The sequence below is a fragment of the Somniosus microcephalus genome, chromosome 14 (genome assembly GCF_052327205.1).
Source record: "Somniosus microcephalus isolate GS21.2 chromosome 14, FLI_Smic_1.0, whole genome shotgun sequence".
Classification (NCBI taxonomy): Eukaryota; Metazoa; Chordata; class Chondrichthyes; order Squaliformes; family Somniosidae; genus Somniosus; species Somniosus microcephalus.
The window spans coordinates 78,199,775-78,216,612 of NC_141000.1; positions in this window are offsets into that span (position 1 = coordinate 78,199,775).

Consider the following 16,838-nt stretch of genomic DNA (forward strand, 5'->3'; position numbering starts at 1 on the left):
TGCCCCTGAGAGCCCAGGCTGTATCATTCCCATAATCCAGGATAGTGTTACTGCCCCCGAGAGCCCAGGCTGTATCATTCCCATAATCCAGGATAGTGTTACTGCCCCTGAGAGCCCAGGCTGCATCATTCCCATAATCCAGGATAGTGTTACTGCCCCTGAGAGCCCAGGCTGTATCATTCCCATAATCCCGGATAGTGTTACTGCCCCTGAGAGCCCAGGCTGTATCATTCCCATAATCCCGGATAGTGTTACTGCCCCTGAGAGCCCAGGCTGTATCATTCCCATAATCCAGGATAGTGTTACTGCCCCTGAGAGCCCAGGCTGTTTCATTCCCATAATCCAGGATAGTGTTACTGCCCCCGAGAGCCCAGGCTGTATCATTCCCATAATCCAGGATAGTGTTACTGCCCCTGAGAGCCCAGGCTGTTTCATTCCCATAATCCAGGATAGTGTTACTGCCCCCGAGAGCCCAGGCTGTATCATTCCCATAATCCAGGATAGTGTTACTGCCCCTGAGAGCCCAGGCTGTATCATTCCCATAATCCAGGATAGTGTTACATTTCCTGAGAGCCCAGGCTGTTTCATTCCCATAATCCAGGATAGTGTTACTGCCCCTGAGAGCCCAGGCTGTTTCATTCCCATAATCCAGGATAGTGTTACATTTCCTGAGAGCCCAGGCTGTTTCATTCCCATAATCCAGGTAGTGTTACATTTCCTGAGAGCCCAGGCTGTTTCATTCCCATAATCCAGGTAGTGTTACATTTCCTGAGAGCCCAGGCTGTATCATTCCCATAATCCAGGATAGTGTTACTGCCCCTGAGAGCCCAGGCTGTTTCATTCCCATAATCCAGGATAGTGTTACATTTCCTGAGAGCCCAGGCTGCATCATTCCCATAATCCAGGATAATGTTACTGCCCCTGAGAGCCCAGGCTGTTTCATTCCCATAATCCAGGATGGTGTTACATTTCCTGAGAGCCCAGGCTGCATCATTCCCATAATCCAGGATAGTGTTACTGCCCCTGAGAGCCCAGGCTGTATCATTCCCATAATCCAGGTTAGTGTTCCTGCCCCTGAGAGCCCAGGCTGTATCATTCCCATAATCCAGGATAGTGTTACTGCCCCTGAGAGCCCAGGCTGTTTCATTCCCATAATCCAGGTAGTGTTACATTTCCTGAGAGCCCAGGCTGTTTCATTCCCATAATCCAGGTTAGTGTTACTGCCCCTGAGAGCCCAGGCTGTATCATTCCCATAATCCAGGATAGTGTTACTGCCCCCGAGAGCCCAGGCTGTATCATTCCCATAATCCAGGTTAGTGTTACTGCCCCTGAGAGCCCAGGCTGTATCATTCCCATAATCCAGGATAGTGTTACTGCCCCTGAGAGCCCAGGCTGTTTCATTCCCATAATCCAGGATAGTGTTACTGCCCCTGAGAGCCCAGGCTGTATCATTCCCATAATCCAGGATAGTGTTACTGCCCCTGAGAGCCCAGGCTGTATCATTCCCATAATCCAGGTTAGTGTTACTGCCCCTGAGAGCCCAGGCTGTATCATTCCCATAATCCAGGTTAGTGTTACTGCCCCTGAGAGCCCAGGCTGTATCATTCCCATAATCCAGGTTAGTGTTACTGCCCCTGAGAGCCCAGGCTGTATCATTCCCATAATCCAGGATAGTGTTACTGCCCCTGAGAGCCCAGGCTGTTTCATTCCCATAATCCAGGATAGTGTTACTGCCCCTGAGAGCCCAGGCTGTATCATCCCCATAATCCAGGATAGTGTTACTGCCCCCGAGAGCCCAGGCTGTTTCATTCCCATTATCCAGGATAGTGTTACTGCCCCTGAGAGCCCAGGCTGTATCATTCCCATAATCCAGGATAGTGTTACTGCCCCTGAGAGCCCAGGCTGTTTCATTCCCATAATCCAGGATAGTGTTACTGCCCCTGAGAGCCCAGGCTGTATCATTCCCATAATCCAGGATAGTGTTACTGCCCCTGAGAGCCCAGGCTGTATCATTCCCATAATCCAGGATAGTGTTACTGCCCCTGAGAGCCCAGGCTGCATCATTCCCATAATCCAGGATAGTGTTACTGCCCCTGAGAGCCCAGGCTGTATCATTCCCATAATCCAGGAAAGTGTTGCTGCCCCTGAGAGCCCAGGCTGTATCATTCCCATAATCCAGGATAGTGTTACTGCCCCTGAGAGCCCAGGCTGTTTCATTCCCATAATCCAGGTTAGTGTTACTGCCCCTGAGAGCCCAGGCTGTTTCATTCCCATAATCCAGGTTCGTGTTACAGTTCCTGAGAGCCCAGGCTGTTTCATTCCCATTATCCAGGATAGTGTTACTGCCCCTGAGAGCCCAGGCTGTATCATTCCCAGAATCCAGGATAGTGTTACTGCCCCCGAGAGCCCAGGCTGTATCATTCCCATAATCCAGGATAGTGTTACTGCCCCTGAGAGCCCAGGCTGCATCATTCCCATAATCCAGGATAGTGTTACTGCCCCTGAGAGCCCAGGCTGTATCATTCCCATAATCCCGGATAGTGTTACTGCCCCTGAGAGCCCAGGCTGTATCATTCCCATAATCCCGGATAGTGTTACTGCCCCTGAGAGCCCAGGCTGTATCATTCCCATAATCCAGGATAGTGTTACTGCCCCTGAGAGCCCAGGCTGTTTCATTCCCATAATCCAGGATAGTGTTACTGCCCCCGAGAGCCCAGGCTGTATCATTCCCATAATCCAGGATAGTGTTACTGCCCCTGAGAGCCCAGGCTCTTTCATTCCCATAATCCAGGATAGTGTTACTGCCCCCGAGAGCCCAGGCTGTATCATTCCCATAATCCAGGATAGTGTTACTGCCCCTGAGAGCCCAGGCTGTATCATTCCCATAATCCAGGATAGTGTTACATTTCCTGAGAGCCCAGGCTGTTTCATTCCCATAATCCAGGATAGTGTTACTGCCCCTGAGAGCCCAGGCTGTTTCATTCCCATAATCCAGGATAGTGTTACATTTCCTGAGAGCCCAGGCTGTTTCATTCCCATAATCCAGGTAGTGTTACATTTCCTGAGAGCCCAGGCTGTTTCATTCCCATAATCCAGGTAGTGTTACATTTCCTGAGAGCCCAGGCTGTATCATTCCCATAATCCAGGATAGTGTTACTGCCCCTGAGAGCCCAGGCTGTTTCATTCCCATAATCCAGGATAGTGTTACATTTCCTGAGAGCCCAGGCTGCATCATTCCCATAATCCAGGATAATGTTACTGCCCCTGAGAGCCCAGGCTGTTTCATTCCCATAATCCAGGATGGTGTTACATTTCCTGAGAGCCCAGGCTGCATCATTCCCATAATCCAGGATAGTGTTACTGCCCCTGAGAGCCCAGGCTGTATCATTCCCATAATCCAGGTTAGTGTTCCTGCCCCTGAGAGCCCAGGCTGTATCATTCCCATAATCCAGGATACTGTTACTGCCCCAGAGAGCCCAGGCTGTTTCATTCCCATAATCCAGTTAGTGTTACATTTCCTGAGAGCCCAGGCTGTTTCATTCCCATAATCCAGGATAGTGTTACTGCCCCTGAGAGCCCAGGCTGTATCATTCCCCTAATCCAGGATAGTGTTACTGCCCCTGAGAGCCCAGGCTGTTTCATTTCCATAATCCAGGATCGTGTTACATTTCCTGAGAGCCCAGGCTGTTTCATTCCCATAATCCAGGTTAGTGTTACTGCCCCTGAGAGCCCAGGCTGTATCATTCCCATAATCCAGGATAGTGTTACTGCCCCGAGAGCCCAGGCTGTATCATTCCCATAATCCAGGTTAGTGTTACTGCCCCTGAGAGCCCAGGCTGTATCATTCCCATAATCCAGGATAGTGTTACTGCCCCTGAGAGCCCAGGCTGTTTCATTCCCATAATCCAGGATAGTGTTACTGCCCCTGAGAGCCCAGGCTGTATCATTCCCATAATCCAGGATAGTGTTACTGCCCCTGAGAGCCCAGGCTGTATCATTCCCATAATCCAGGTTAGTGTTACTGCCCCTGAGAGCCCAGGCTGTATCATTCCCATAATCCAGGTTAGTGTTACTGCCCCTGAGAGCCCAGGCTGTATCATTCCCATAATCCAGGTTAGTGTTACTGCCCCTGAGAGCCCAGGCTGTATCATTCCCATAATCCAGGATAGTGTTACTGCCCCTGAGAGCCCAGGCTGTTTCATTCCCATAATCCAGGATAGTGTTACTGCACCTGAGAGCCCAGGCTGTATCATTCCCATAATCCAGGATAGTGTTACTGCCCCCGAGAGCCCAGGCTGTTTCATTCCCATTATCCAGGATAGTGTTACTGCCCCTGAGAGCCCAGGCTGTATCATTCCCATAATCCAGGATAGTGTTACTGCCCCTGAGATCCCAGGCTGTTTCATTCCCATAATCCAGGATATTGTTACTGCCCCTGAGAGCCCAGGCTGTATCATTCCCATAATCCAGGATAGTGTTACTGCCCCTGAGAGCCCAGGCTGTATCATTCCCATAATCCAGGATAGTGTTACTGCCCCTGAGAGCCCAGGCTGCATCATTCCCATAATCCAGGATAGTGTTACTGCCCCTGAGAGCCCAGGCTGTATCATTCCCATAATCCAGGATAGTGTTACTGCCCCTGAGAGCCCAGGCTGTATCATTCCCATAATCCAGGATAGTGTTACTGCCCCTGAGAGCCCAGGCTGTTTCATTCCCATAATCCAGGTTAGTGTTACTGCCCCTGAGAGCCCAGGCTGTTTCATTCCCATAATCCAGGTTAGTGTTACAGTTCCTGAGAGCCCAGGCTGTTTCATTCCCATTATCCAGGATAGTGTTACTGCCCCTGAGAGCCCAGGCTGTATCATTCCCACAATCCAGGATAGTGTTACTGCCCCTGAGAGCCCAGGCTGTATCATTCCCATAATCCAGGATAGTGTTACTGCCCCTGAGAGCCCAGGCTGTATCATTCCCATAATCCAGGATAGTGTTACAGTTCCTGAGAGCCCAGGCTGTTTCATTCCCATAATCCATGATAGTGTTCCTGCCCCTGAGAGCCCAGGCTGTTTCATTCCCATAATCCAGGATAGTGTTACATTTCCTGAGAGCCCAGGCTGTTTCATTCCCATAATCCAGGATAGTGTTACTGCCCCTGAGAGCCCAGGCTGTTTCATTCCCATAATCCAGGATAGTGTTACATTTCCTGAGAGTCCGAGCTGTTTCATTCCCATAATCCAGGATAGTGTTACTGCCCCTGAGAGCCCAGGCTGTTTCATTCCCATAATCCAGGATAGTGTTACTGTTCCTGAGAGCCCAGGCTGTTTCATTCCCATAATCCAGGATAGTGTTACTGCCCCTGAGAGCCCAGGCTGTTTCATTCCCATAATCCAGGATAGTGTTACATTTCCTGAGAGCCTGAGCTGTATCATTCCCACAATCCAGTATAGTGTTACAGTTACTGAGAGCCCAGGCTGTTTCATTCCCATAATCCAGGATAGTGTTACTGCCCCTGAGAGCCCAGGCTGTATCATTCCCATAATCCAGGATAGTGTTACATTTCCTGAGAGCCCGAGCTGTTTCATTCCCATAATCCAGGATAGTGTTACAGTTCCTGAGAGTCCGAGCTGTTTTATTCCCATAATCCAGGATAGTGTTACTGCCCCTGAGAGCCCAGGCTGTATCATTCCCATAATCCAGGATAGTGTTACTGCCCCTGAGAGCCCAGGCTGTATCATTCCCATAATCCAGGATAGTGTTACTGCCGCTGAGAGCCCAGGCTGTTTCATTCCCATAATCCAGAATAGTGTTACAGCTCCTGAGAGCCCAGGCTGTATCATTCCCATAATCCAGGATAGTGTTACTGCCCCTGAGAGCCCAGGCTGTATCATTCCCATAATCCAGGATAGTGTTACTGCCCCTGAGAGCCCAGGCTGTATCATTCCCATAATCCAGGATAGTGTTACATTTCCTGAGAGCCCAGGCTGTTTCATTCCCATAATCCAGGACAGTGTTACTGTTCCTGAGAGCCCAGGCTGTTTCATTCCCATAATCCAGGATAGTGTTACTGCCCCTGAGAGCCCAGGCTGTATCATTCCCATAATCCAGGATAGTGTTACTGTTCCTGAGAGCCCAGGCTGTTTCATTCCCATAATCCAGGATAGTGTTACTGCCCCTGAGAGCCCAGGCTGTTTCATTCCCATAATCCAGGATAGTGTTACATTTCCTGAGAGCCCAGGCTGTTTCATTCCCATAATCCAGGTAGTGTTACATTTCCTGAGAGCCCAGGCTGTTTCATTCCCATAATCCAGGTAGTGTTACATTTCCTGAGAGCCCAGGCTGTATCATTCCCATAATCCAGGATAGTGTTACTGCCCCTGAGAGCCCAGGCTGTTTCATTCCCATAATCCAGGATAGTGTTACATTTCCTGAGAGCCCAGGCTGCATCATTCCCATAATCCAGGATAATGTTACTGCCCCTGAGAGCCCAGGCTGTTTCATTCCCATAATCCAGGATGGTGTTACATTTCCTGAGAGCCCAGGCTGCATCATTCCCATAATCCAGGATAGTGTTACTGCCCCTGAGAGCCCAGGCTGTATCATTCCCATAATCCAGGTTAGTGTTCCTGCCCCTGAGAGCCCAGGCTGTATCATTCCCATAATCCAGGATACTGTTACTGCCCCAGAGAGCCCAGGCTGTTTCATTCCCATAATCCAGGTAGTGTTACATTTCCTGAGAGCCCAGGCTGTTTCATTCCCATAATCCAGGATAGTGTTACTGCCCCTGTGAGCCCAGGCTGTATCATTCCCCTAATCCAGGATAGTGTTACTGCCCCTGAGAGCCCAGGCTGTTTCATTCCCATAATCCAGGATCGTGTTACATTTCCTGAGAGCCCAGGCTGTTTCATTCCCATAATCCAGGTTAGTGTTACTGCCCCTGAGAGCCCAGGCTGTATCATTCCCATAATCCAGGATAGTGTTACTGCCCCCGAGAGCCCAGGCTGTATCATTCCCATAATCCAGGTTAGTGTTACTGCCCCTGAGAGCCCAGGCTGTATCATTCCCATAATCCAGGATAGTGTTACTGCCCCTGAGAGCCCAGGCTGTTTCATTCCCATAATCCAGGATAGTGTTACTGCCCCTGAGAGCCCAGGCTGTATCATTCCCATAATCCAGGATAGTGTTACTGCCCCTGAGAGCCCAGGCTGTATCATTCCCATAATCCAGGTTAGTGTTACTGCCCCTGAGAGCCCAGGCTGTATCATTCCCATAATCCAGGTTAGTGTTACTGCCCCTGAGAGCCCAGGCTGTATCATTCCCATAATCCAGGTTAGTGTTACTGCCCCTGAGAGCCCAGGCTGTATCATTCCCATAATCCAGGATAGTGTTACTGCCCCTGAGAGCCCAGGCTGTTTCATTCCCATAATCCAGGATAGTGTTACTGCCCCTGAGAGCCCAGGCTGTATCATTCCCATAATCCAGGATAGTGTTACTGCCCCCGAGAGCCCAGGCTGTTTCATTCCCATTATCCAGGATAGTGTTACTGCCCCTGAGAGCCCAGGCTGTATCATTCCCATAATCCAGGATAGTGTTACTGCCCCTGAGATCCCAGGCTGTTTCATTCCCATAATCCAGGATAGTGTTACTGCCCCTGAGAGCCCAGGCTGTATCATTCCCATAATCCAGGATAGTGTTACTGCCCCTGAGAGCCCAGGCTGTATCATTCCCATAATCCAGGATAGTGTTACTGCCCCTGAGAGCCCAGGCTGCATCATTCCCATAATCCAGGATAGTGTTACTGCCCCTGAGAGCCCAGGCTGTATCATTCCCATAATCCAGGATAGTGTTACTGCCCCTGAGAGCCCAGGCTGTATCATTCCCATAATCCAGGATAGTGTTACTGCCCCTGAGAGCCCAGGCTGTTTCATTCCCATAATCCAGGTTAGTGTTACTGCCCCTGAGAGCCCAGGCTGTTTCATTCCCATAATCCAGGTTAGTGTTACAGTTCCTGAGAGCCCAGGCTGTTTCATTCCCATTATCCAGGACAGTGTTACTGCCCCTGAGAGCCCAGGCTGTATCATTCCCACAATCCAGGATAGTGTTACTGCCCCTGAGAGCCCAGGCTGTATCATTCCCATAATCCAGGATAGTGTTACTGCCCCTGAGAGCCCAGGCTGTATCATTCCCATAATCCAGGATAGTGTTACAGTTCCTGAGAGCCCAGGCTGTTTCATTCCCATAATCCATGATAGTGTTCCTGCCCCTGAGAGCCCAGGCTGTTTCATTCCCATAATCCAGGATGGTGTTACATTTCCTGAGAGCCCAGGCTGTTTCATTCCCATAATCCAGGATAGTGTTACTGCCCCTGAGAGCCCAGGCTGTTTCATTCCCATAATCCAGGATAGTGTTACATTTCCTGAGAGTCCGAGCTGTTTCATTCCCATAATCCAGGATAGTGTTACTGCCCCTGAGAGCCCAGGCTGTTTCATTCCCATAATCCAGGATAGTGTTACTGTTCCTGAGAGCCCAGGCTGTTTCATTCCCATAATCCAGGAAAATGTTACTGCCCCTGAGAGCCCAGGCTGTTTCATTCCCATAATCCAGGATAGTGTTACATTTCCTGAGAGCCTGAGCTGTATCATTCCCACAATCCAGGATAGTGTTACAGTTCCTGAGAGCCCAGGCTGTTTCATTCCCATAATCCAGGATAGTGTTACTGCCCCTGAGAGCCCAGGCTGTATCATTCCCATAATCCAGGATAGTGTTACATTTCCTGAGAGCCCGAGCTGTTTCATTCCCATAATCCAGGATAGTGTTACAGTTCCTGAGAGTCCGAGCTGTTTTATTCCCATAATCCAGGATAGTGTTACTGCCCCTGAGAGCCCAGGCTGTATCATTCCCATAATCCAGGATAGTGTTACTGCCCCTGAGAGCCCAGGCTGTATCATTCCCATAATCCAGGATAGTGTTACTGCCCCTGAGAGCCCAGGCTGTTTCATTCCCATAATCCAGAATAGTTTTACAGCTCCTGAGAGCCCAGGCTGTATCATTCCCATAATCCAGGATAGTGTTACTGCCCCTGAGAGCCCAGGCTGTATCATTCCCATAATCCAGGATAGTGTTACATTTCCTGAGAGCCCAGGCTGTTTCATTCCCATAATCCAGGACAGTGTTACTGTTCCTGAGAGCCCAGGCTGTTTCATTCCCATAATCCAGGATAGTGTTACTGCCCCTGAGAGCCCAGGCTGTATCATTCCCATAATCCAGGATAGTGTTACTGCCCCTGAGAGCCCAGGCTGTATCATTCCCATAATCCAGGATAGTGTTACTGCCCCTGAGAGCCCAGGCTGTATCATTCCCATAATCCAGGATAGTGTTACATTTCCTGAGAGCCCAGGCTGTTTCATTCCCATAATCCAGGACAGTGTTACTGTTCCTGAGAGCCCAGGCTGTATCATTCCCACAATCCAGGATAGTGTTACTGTTCCTGAGAGCCCAGGCTGTATCATTCCCATAATCCAGGATAGTGTTACTGCCCCCGAGAGCCCAGGCTGTTTCATTCCCATTATCCAGGATAGTGTTACTGCCCCTGAGAGCCCAGGCTGTATCATTCCCATAATCCAGGATAGTGTTACTGCCCCTGAGATCCCAGGCTGTTTCATTCCCATAATCCAGGATAGTGTTACTGCCCCTGAGAGCCCAGGCTGCATCATTCCCATAATCCAGGATAGTGTTACTGCCCCTGAGAGCCCAGGCTGTATCATTCCCATAATCCAGGATAGTGTTACTGCCCCTGAGAGCCCAGGCTGTATCATTCCCATAATCCAGGATAGTGTTACTGCCCCTGAGAGCCCAGGCTGTATCATTCCCATAATCCAGGATAGTGTTACATTTCCTGAGAGCCCAGGCTGTTTCATTCCCATAATCCAGGACAGTGTTACTGTTCCTGAGAGCCCAGGCTGTATCATTCCCACAATCCAGGATAGTGTTACTGTTCCTGAGAGCCCAGGCTGTATCATTCCCATAATCCAGGATAGTGTTACTGCCCCCGAGAGCCCAGGCTGTTTCATTCCCATTATCCAGGATAGTGTTACTGCCCCTGAGAGCCCAGGCTGTATCATTCCCATAATCCAGGATAGTGTTACTGCCCCTGAGATCCCAGGCTGTTTCATTCCCATAATCCAGGATAGTGTTACTGCCCCTGAGAGCCCAGGCTGTATCATTCCCATAATCCAGGATAGTGTTACTGCCCCTGAGAGCCCAGGCTGTATCATTCCCATAATCCAGGATAGTGTTACTGCCCCTGAGAGCCCAGGCTGCATCATTCCCATAATCCAGGATAGTGTTACTGCCCCTGAGAGCCCAGGCTGTATCATTCCCATAATCCAGGATAGTGTTACTGCCCCTGAGAGCCCAGGCTGTATCATTCCCATAATCCAGGATAGTGTTACTGCCCCTGAGAGCCCAGGCTGTTTCATTCCCATAATCCAGGTTAGTGTTACTGCCCCTGAGAGCCCAGGCTGTTTCATTCCCATAATCCAGGTTAGTGTTACAGTTCCTGAGAGCCCAGGCTGTTTCATTCCCATTATCCAGGATAGTGTTACTGCCCCTGAGAGCCCAGGCTGTATCATTCCCACAATCCAGGATAGTGTTACTGCCCCTGAGAGCCCAGGCTGTATCATTCCCATAATCCAGGATAGTGTTACTGCCCCTGAGAGCCCAGGCTGTATCATTCCCATAATCCAGGATAGTGTTACAGTTCCTGAGAGCCCAGGCTGTTTCATTCCCATAATCCATGATAGTGTTCCTGCCCCTGAGAGCCCAGGCTGTTTCATTCCCATAATCCAGGATAGTGTTACATTTCCTGAGAGCCGAGGCTGTTTCATTCCCATAATCCAGGATAGTGTTACATTTCCTGAGAGCCCAGGCTGTTTCATTCCCATAATCCAGGATAGTGTTACTGCCCCTGAGAGCCCAGGCTGTTTCATTCCCATAATCCAGGATAGTGTTACATTTCCTGAGAGTCCGAGCTGTTTCATTCCCATAATCCAGGATAGTGTTACTGCCCCTGAGAGCCCAGGCTGTTTCATTCCCATAATCCAGGATAGTGTTACTGTTCCTGAGAGCCCAGGCTGTTTCATTCCCATAATCCAGGATAGTGTTACTGCCCCTGAGAGCCCAGGCTGTTTCATTCCCATAATCCAGGATAGTGTTACATTTCCTGAGAGCCTGAGCTGTATCATTCCCACAATCCAGGATAGTGTTACAGTTCCTGAGAGCCCAGGCTGTTTCATTCCCATAATCCAGGATAGTGTTACTGCCCCTGAGAGCCCAAGCTGTATCATTCCCATAATCCAGGATAGTGTTACATTTCCTGAGAGCCCGAGCTGTTTCATTCCCATAATCCAGGATAGTGTTACAGTTCCTGAGAGTCCGAGCTGTTTTATTCCCATAATCCAGGATAGTGTTACTGCCCCTGAGAGCCCAGGCTGTATCATTCCCATAATCCAGGATAGTGTTACTGCCCCTGAGAGCCCAGGCTGTATCATTCCCATAATCCAGGATAGTGTTACTGCCCCTGAGAGCCCAGGCTGTTTCATTCCCATAATCCAGAATAGTGTTACAGCTCCTGAGAGCCCAGGCTGTATCATTCCCATAATCCAGGATAGTGTTACTGCCCCTGAGAGCCCAGGCTGTATCATTCCCATAATCCAGGATAGTGTTACTGCCCCTGAGAGCCCAGGCTGTATCATTCCCATAATCCAGGATAGTGTTACATTTCCTGAGAGCCCAGGCTGTTTCATTCCCATAATCCAGGACAGTGTTACTGTTCCTGAGAGCCCAGGCTGTATCATTCCCACAATCCAGGATAGTGTTACTGTTCCTGAGAGCCCAGGCTGTATCATTCCCATAATCCAGGATAGTGTTACTGCCCCTGAGAGCCCAGGCTGTATCATTCCCATAATCCAGGTTAGTGTTACTGCCCCTGAGAGCCCAGGCTGTATCATTCCCATAATCCAGGATAGTGTTACTGCCCCCGAGAGCCCAGGCTGTTTCATTCCCATAATCCAGGATAGTGTTCCTGCCCCTGAGAGCCCAGGCTGTATCATTCCCATAATCCAGGATAGTGTTACTGCCCCTGAGAGCCCAGGCTGTTTCATTCCCATAATCCAGGATAGTGTTCCTGCCCCTGAGAGCCCAGGCTGTATCATTCCCATAATCCAGGATAGTGTTACTGCCCCCGAGAGCCCAGGCTGTATCATTCCCATAATCCAGGATAGTGTTCCTGCCCCTGAGAGCCCAGGCTGTATCATTCCCATAATCCAGGATAGTGTTACTGCCCCTGAGAGCCCAGGCTGTATCATTCCCATAATCCAGGATAGTGTTACATTTCCTGAGAGCCCAGGCTGTATCATTCCCATAATCCAGGTTAGTGTTACATTTCCTGAGAGCCCAGGCTGTATCATTCCCATAATCCAGGATAGTGTTACTGCCCCTGAGAGCCCAGGCTGCATCATTCCCATAATCCAGGATAGTGTTACTGCCCCTGAGAGCCCAGGCTGTATCATTCCCATAATCCCGGATAGTGTTACTGCCCCTGAGAGCCCAGGCTGTATCATTCCCATAATCCCGGATAGTGTTACTGCCCCTGAGAGCCCAGGCTGTATCATTCCCATAATCCAGGATAGTGTTACTGCCCCTGAGAGACCAGGCTGTTTCATTCCCATAATCCAGGATAGTGTTACTGCCCCCGAGAGCCCAGGCTGTATCATTCCCATAATCCAGGATAGTGTTACTGCCCCTGAGAGCCCAGGCTGTTTCATTCCCATAATCCAGGATAGTGTTACTGCCCCCGAGAGCCCAGGCTGTATCATTCCCATAATCCAGGATAGTGTTACTGCCCCTGAGAGCCCAGGCTGTATCATTCCCATAATCCAGGATAGTGTTACATTTCCTGAGAGCCCAGGCTGTTTCATTCCCATAATCCAGGATAGTGTTACTGCCCCTGAGATCCCAGGCTGTTTCATTCCCATAATCCAGGATAGTGTTACATTTCCTGAGAGCCCAGGCTGTTTCATTCCCATAATCCAGGTAGTGTTACATTTCCTGAGAGCCCAGGCTGTTTCATTCCCATAATCCAGGTAGTGTTACATTTCCTGAGAGCCCAGGCTGTATCATTCCCATAATCCAGGATAGTGTTACTGCCCCTGAGAGCCCAGGCTGTTTCATTCCCATAATCCAGGATAGTGTTACATTTCCTGAGAGCCCAGGCTGCATCATTCCCATAATCCAGGATAATGTTACTGCCCCTGAGTGCCCAGGCTGTTTCATTCCCATAATCCAGGATAGTGTTACATTTCCTGAGAGCCCAGTGATGTAAGAAAAAGGAGACTTACCATCAAGTAACTTTAAAGTAAGCTTTAAGTAACTTATAAACACACTATATACAAGAGAGGTCTTTACCATGCCTCTGGTAGAAGCCTCTTCCAATACTGAACAGACCAGTATTTATACCAGTCCAACAGGAAGTGACATATGACAGGAAGTGAGGTATGTACACAGTTCATAGTTCACAGTTCATAGTTCACAGGAAGTGATGACATAACTTCCCGGAAGTTAGCATTTTTATCACATTCTTCCCTCCTGCAGGATTAGGAGGCTGTGGTCTACCTTTTGGTCCGCAGCCGCCGAACAAGGAAGAGTCGCACCCGTTTGGATTCCCGTCGTAGAGGGTCGCTGGTCCGCTTACATGCGGTTGGCCATTGGTCAGAGTCTGTGTGGCCTGGATTGCCCTGTGAAGGGTCGGGGAGATCATGGCTTCGAGTACGAGCCCCAATAGGTTCAAAGTCGGACTGCCTCTGTTCAGAGGGAGGTGCAGAGCTGGTCTGTGGCGGATCAGTACTTTCATGCGCGGTACTGGGAGGGTCGCAACCTTGAGCACGGGGTTCTACCGGCACCAAGCTAGTTGGTGTCCGATCAGGATCCTGGAGAGGGGTACCCGATAGGTCCCAAGAGTTTCCTGGTGAAATGCCATCACCCGATGTCCCACTAGGTCCTGGTGGGCAGGGAGCCAGATCCCGTAATGATACGGTAGATTCTCGGCCGTCGGAATATCGTATGTTTGCATAGGTGGGGTTGGCATCGGTTAGTTCAACCTCGTCTACGAGAGGGTCATTTTTAGACGTCCGAACGTATCTTCGGAGTAATACAGGTCCAGGAGTAGTTAGCCATGACGGGAGTGATGTCCCATGAGATGAGCGACGCTGGAATCCAAAGAACCGCTCATGAGGTGTAGTATTTGTGGCTGTAGAAAGCAGAGACCGTATAGAGTGCAATGCATCCGGAAGCACTGTTTCCCATTGCTGGTCTGGTAGGCCCCGAGATCTTAAAGCGAGACGTACGGAATTCCAGATGATACCGTTATACCTCTCTACCTGCCCATTTCCGATGGGATGGTATGGTGTTGTTTTGCTTGTAGCAATTCCCCGTTCTGAGAGGTAGTCCTTGAGTTCCCTTGACATAAAGGATGGACCCCGATCTGAGTGAATATAAGCCGGCATGCCACAGAGAGAAAATACCTGCTCAAGGCAGCAGATTACTGTGGACGCCAGCATATTGGAGCAGGGGAAGGCAAACGGAAAACGTGAATATTCGTCGATCATGGTGAGCAAATATGTGTTCCGAGTTGAAGAGGGCACTGGGCCCTTAAAATCGATGCTAAGTCGTTGCATCGGTTGGGTTGCATGTATGAGTATACCAGCTGAGGGGCGGAAGAACTGAGGTTTTAATTCCGCACAAAGCCGGCATTCTGAGCATATTTTCTTTACATCTCCAGTGGAAAAAGGGAGATTCCGTGATCGTACGAAATGTAGCATGCGCGTAACGCCAGGATGACACAAACCATTGTGGACATCCATGAGAGTGGAGGATGACATAGTGGAGCAGAATGCCCGTGTGAGGGTGTCCGGGGCCACATTCTCCTTGCCAGGCCGATAGAGAATGGTATAACCAAAAGAGGCCAGTTCCATCCTCCAAAGTTGTATTTTATTATTCTTAATTTTGGTTCGTTTTCGATTATCGAGCATGAAGGCGACTGATCGTTGGTCCGTGATCAATGTAAAGTGCTGGCGAGCTAGAAAATGGTTCCACTTCCGTACTGCCTCTATGATGGCTGTGGCTTCTTTCTCAACCGGAGGATAATGTCGCTCGGCACCTTGTAAGGTCCTGGACATAAATGCTACAGGACGACCTTCCTGATTCAGAGTAGCCGAGATCGCCACCTCCGAGGCATCACATTCAACCACGAAAGGGAGATTCTCATCGATGGAGTGAAGAGCCGCTTTCTCCAACTGTTTTTTGAGAAGGTTAAAGGCTGCAACAGCTGCTGTTCCCAGTGGAAATGATCTAGCATGCAGCAAGGGTTGGATTTTGTCCGAAAAATGAGGAATCCATTTAGCGTAGTATGCAAACAGACCGAGAGCCCGACGTAAAGAAGCCGGATTCTTAGGTGACGGGAGCTCTTGGAGCGGGCGAAGTCTTTCTGGGTCTGGCTTAATGATACCATTGCCTACGCAGTAGCCAAGGATGTTGATGGTCGGTTGCGACTCAACAGATTTGGATTCATTCAGGGTCAAATTACGGCGATGGAGGGCATCCCGAAATTTTTGGAGGTTGGAGTCGTGTTCCTGTTGATCGTGACCTGCAATGGTAATGTTATCAAGATAGGGAAAAGTGTCCCTTAGGTTTTCCTGCTTAACCAGGCCATCCATTGCCCGTTGAAAGACAGCCACTCCATTAGTAACCCCGAATGGGAGGCGACGAAATTGGTACAGCCGTCCATTAGCCTCAAAGGCTGTGTACTGCTTATCTGAGACCTTCAAGGGTAACTGATGATAGGCACTTTTTAAATCGTAAGTTGAGAACACTTTGTATTCGGCCAGTTTATTAACCATATCATCAATGCGTGGCAATGGGTAGGCGTCCAAGTCGGTATATTGATTGATGGTTTGCGAATAATCGATGCATAGTCGCTGTTTGTGAGGTTTTAGAGGGTTCTTGACAATGACGACTTGAGCCCGCCAGGGCGACGAACATGGTTCAATGATATCCTCTGCTAGAAGTCGAGAGATTTCAGCCGCAATAAAAGATTGGTCTTCCTGATTAAAGCGCCGCGATTTCGTTATTATCGGTTGGCATTGAGGCGGAATACTGGCAAATAATGAGGGTTCATCAAGTGAAGCTGCTGATAATGCACAAAAAGGTAATTTAGATGGTATATTAGAAATAGTAAGTCCGGGTTTGGATCCACCAAACTCAATGGTGAGTTTCTTATGCTGTTTTTGGAAGTCCAGCCCTAAGAGGAGATCACTACATAAGTCCTTGAGCACCGAAAGTCGGGTGGAGGGATACATACGACCATGAAGTGTCATATCAACAACACAAAAGCCGGAGATTCTGGTATTAAGTGATGACTGGGCCATCGCAATTGCCTGGTCCGATGGGAAGACATGTAGTTTCAATTTCGCAACAATCTGTTCCTTAATGAAACTATCAGTACTTCCTGAGTCAATTAAGGCATCTAAGGTATGCCCTTTAATTGAAATTTTTGTGGCTGCCTGAGACAGGTTCTGTGGGCAAGCAGCTGTAATTGGTGTCGTTGCACAGAGAGTGGCTAAAACTCTCGGTGTGCTTCTTCGGGAGAGAGCTCGAGAGGAAGCTTGATAGGTCCTAGCTGGAGCATCTTGATAGGCCCTAATTGGGGCAGTTCGGTAGGTCTTAGCTGGATTGGCCCTCGTAGAGGCCCTTGATAGGCAAACTTTAGCAAAGTGTCCTTTTTTCCCGCA